The sequence below is a fragment of the Limulus polyphemus genome, unplaced genomic scaffold (genome assembly GCF_000517525.1).
Source record: "Limulus polyphemus unplaced genomic scaffold, Limulus_polyphemus-2.1.2 Scaffold1229, whole genome shotgun sequence".
NCBI classification, from domain to species: domain Eukaryota; kingdom Metazoa; phylum Arthropoda; class Merostomata; order Xiphosura; family Limulidae; genus Limulus; species Limulus polyphemus.
Window position 1 is genome coordinate 26649 of NW_013666839.1, and position 4316 is coordinate 30964.

The 4316-nt window shown below is 31.8% G+C and overlaps 1 long non-coding RNA gene across 1 annotated transcript in view; it reads right to left on the reverse strand.

The window, feature by feature from the left end:
- Positions 1 to 4316, reverse strand: part of LOC111086590 — a 44446-nt gene that overhangs the window by 18314 nt on the left and 21816 nt on the right. The window contains exon 3 of the long non-coding RNA XR_002611337.1: positions 1050 to 1130. This is a non-coding gene — a long non-coding RNA (uncharacterized LOC111086590). The remainder of the gene's footprint in view (positions 1 to 1049; positions 1131 to 4316) is intronic.

The window sequence follows — 4316 nt, forward strand, 5'->3', positions numbered from 1 at the left end:
TTTTTAATTAAAAATACTGGTGATATAACAGAAAATAGCTTAATTCAGAAACGATTTAAGTTTAAAACTGAATCGATATTTTTACGTTCTTGATAAATTTTTATGCGCTTGGCTCCAGGCTAGGTGACCCCAACACTCACTACACTTATAAGGTTTTACGGCAGCCCCCCTTCAAGGCCCCCCCGCACCCCCGTCACTAAAATCGTAACGGGCTGGAAGTAATCGAACTATTCTATCTGGATAAATGCATTTTGGCTTTTATGACTCTTCCTATGTCGAAGATTTAAGCGTGACGTGACATAAACTGGCTTTAATATAGGTTATATGTTTTGCGTGCTCGCTTAATTGTCACATACTACACCAACAAAACCGAAATTTCAAATGCATTGTTACTAGGAAATAGTCAAGTAAAGGTATGACAGAATACCGTTTTTCTTCAGAAAAAAAAATCTTATTTTGGATCAATAATTATGTGTATATCCGTGAAGAGAGTTTTTAGGTTAAGTACTGAGAGTAAATATAACGTTTTGCTCGAAAAAACAAACATTCCATGATCTTGTTGAAGCTATAAAGATTTGGTTTATAGCATCACGAAAAACAACCAGCAACCTGAACGCCTTCGGAAAGTGGACTTTCTTTTATCAGTGGTAAATAAAAAAAGTTAAATATTTGTGGTTTATATAACACTCTAACTTGTCCTTAATCATGAACTATTTTATTGAAAAATAAGTAAAAACTAGAAGAAAAATTAATAATATACTTCTCTTCGGAATATACATCTAAATCAAGTCTAAAATAGTATTCTTGGGCTCCAGGTTTAAAAGTTTTTGATATTGTGAATCAAAGATTAAAAGTAAAAATTTCTTTCAGCTTTCAGTTCAATATTTAGGATTGTTTTAATGGTGTGAGCCATCTGAACAACAAGTATATATTGTGCTACATCATGATTAAGATAAGTATATATATATATATATATATTTAAATAAAATAAATAGATAACATGTCACAATTACCCATAAACATCAAAATCATGAACACGTGTAACTTACCCTTGTTAAAATCACCATGTTGGACTAGAATAAATATGTGGCCGAAAGCTGACTAGACGCGCTTAGTTTTCTTGTAATTATCTGCAAAATAAAATATCCAGATTAAACAAGCGGCTATCATAACTTCCATACTTAAAAATTACTTTAAAATTACATTTTTCATTAAATAATTTAAACTTTTTTTTGCAAGTTTCACATTGTTGTCGATTAAGTTGTTTTAACAATATATCTACAACTAGGACCAATTTGAAAGAAAGTTATCTTATTTACCAAAAATATACTCAGTCTTATATACAATGGCGAATACTTTTAAGAAGACTACGATAATTGTAGGTGGTTTTTATATTAATTCCAATTATCAAAAGTTTCACCAGACAGGAACTCTGTTTAAACTTTACACCTTCTAGTCAGATAAAATATCCTCAAAGTTCGACATTTTGCTATAAACATGCGCTACTTACTTACTACCTTGTGGTATTGAAGTAACAATGTCGTCAAGTAATCCTTATCAGGACTTTGCCCATCATTCCCTTATATGTGTGATGTGTTACTTTATTTTACACAATGAATAGAATTTATAGAAGTATTGTTTATATTTAGATCATTCACCAGTACTTAAAATAAGACGCACGATTCTCTTGTATAATAGGAAAATACATGTATAATTTTAACATCAGAAAACGTGATGCAGTTGTATTACACAGCTTGTTTGAGAAGACACTTTACATGTACTGGATATGAAATAAACTCAGTACGTGGCATGTTTACTTATACTAAAATATATTTTAAATTATCGCTTTATTTGTTACCAAGTTACTATCTTTCTTTCTTGGACTTTAATAATAACCTGTTCATTTTATCATAACATTTAAGTTATAAGTCATGCTCTAGATAAGTTGTTGACGAAACATTAAACAGCTGTAATTTGCAAGGTAGTAAGTAGTTGCCAATTTAAATACCATTTGATGTAGATAGCCAGTTCGGGGATAGGGTAGCTTTTCCACATTTGTTACCAATCTGTTTTTCTTTTATAAAAGAGGACCTTTAGAAATATTCCAAGATACATAGGAATTATCAATAGATAATAATACCTTTCATCTAAAGAGAAAAACGCTAGCATAAGTTTTTCGTACCGTAAATCTATTTTCCTTTTATCCTTTCCTGAGGTTCAGTGCCATTATATTTTTACTAACGACCATCTTATTGAAAATAATAGCTTATTTTCCCCTTCATGCACGAAAAGTGTTTGAAAAAATGTCGTGGAAAATAATATTTGGCGTTTTTTTAGTACATTATAATATAACGATGGCAATATGTGATGGTTAAGCAAAGAGAGGTGAATGTTTATGTTGTCAAATAAAAATAAATTTCGAAGTATATTTTTGGGAGATGTGTTACTATTACTTACTGCCACTTTTTTATTTTTATTGTCAAATAAAACTTATAAGTTTTTCCGAATTTTAAGTGTCATTGCAAGGAACTCGCAGCAATGAAAACAAGCTCAGAGTTAAATTTTTCGAACGCTGTAGCTTATCATAAGTAATAAAATGCACAAGCTTAAAACAAGCTGAATATTTCGAAACATTCTTTATCATTGCAAAAATCACAAGGGTTTGCAAACATTTCATAGGAGCGTAATCAGATATTTTAAATCTGCTGTTATTCGAGTCTGATAAATCACAGCAAATGTAGCTTCTATTTGGGTTAGATAATGTCTCAAGCATTATCGGAAGATTAATTTTTATTTTTTAATATACCGTCTTCAGGTACTATGACTGGAATGGAAAATATAATGCTCCATAAACAGTTCCCAAAATTTTGAATAATTGTGTATAAGAATTAAAGTAAGGATAGCCTTGAGTGTACTTTTTCTTTCAGAAAATGTTAAAATAAAACATTATAATAATTTACAGTTAATCTTAACATGAATCAATATAGAACTACAGTAGAACACCTCCCTACTTGAAAATTATGAATAAACTACTTTAAAAAATTCAGGTTGATTCTTCACATGTTAAGATTCTAGAAGAACAAATACCGAAACGTTACAACGAAGCGATAAAGAATAATCTTTATGCTGTTCAACCAACAGTTCTAGGGAAACAGCTACGTTTATTAATTAATGTAGTACAGCAATAAGGAACTCTCCCTCCTGGCTTAATAAACACTGTAAGTCATATAATAAGCTTTAAGAATACCATAGTCTCTAATACTACATTTCTTTCCAAACCACGAGACTAATATGTTTTCTTACAAAGATGAGAAAGACACCGCAGACCCCAGGGACATAATATAAAAACGGTTGATTCACGAGATTGCTGTATATCATTGCAAAAACGGGTCAATACAGACCCCTTGGGTATACAAGTAAAATGGTTGATCCACGAAATTACTACGTGTCCTTACAAAGACGAGACAGCAAAAACTCCAGGGGTATAAAATGAAAACGGTATATTCAAGAGATCACTGCGTTTCCTTACAGAGACTGGACACTATTGACCCTTAGGGTATACGATCAAAACGGTAATATCCAAGATATTACTGAATTTCCTTACAAACGCTGGACAACGTTGACCCTTAGGTCCTACAATCAAAATGGTTGATCTACGAGATTATTAGGTTTCCTTACTAAGAAGGAAAACCATGAATCCGAGGGTATACGATGATCCCAGAGATTTTCACACACCCTTGTCAGGAAGCTAAATTTTTCTCAGTGACCCATTTCGAATCTTACTGCAGCGTGACCACAATGAAATAGTTTCACACTTGAGCTACACTCATGAAAAACAACGTTGATAAGTTAGTAAAGAATTGAGCCAAAGATGCTTAAATTATTTACTCCACCCGTACGTTATAAAATACGAAACTGTTTTCTGTAATTAATCTTTAAGTCAGTTTTACCTTTTCAGGAACCATATTGTCAGCATGTCTATGAACGACAATCCTTATAATCAAGTCTAATCTCTTAAATACTGACATTTTTATCTAGCTATCCCTATAACACTGCAAGCTTAAACCTGTAAAGTAACCTTCATCAAAGTGTAGGTTTCAAGCTCTGCTATTAAACGCTTATGATTTGTTTTATTTGTATGCAATTAAATAAAAATATAACTAAAACTTTTACCAGCAACAAGGTTCACTGTGCTAACATTATATGTTACCCGCAGTGGCTTAGTGGTGAGCTTGAAGGGCTTATAACACTTATAAAGGGCTTATAACATTCAGGTTCGATCATTGCAGTGGCTACAATAGATTTGGTTTGGTTTG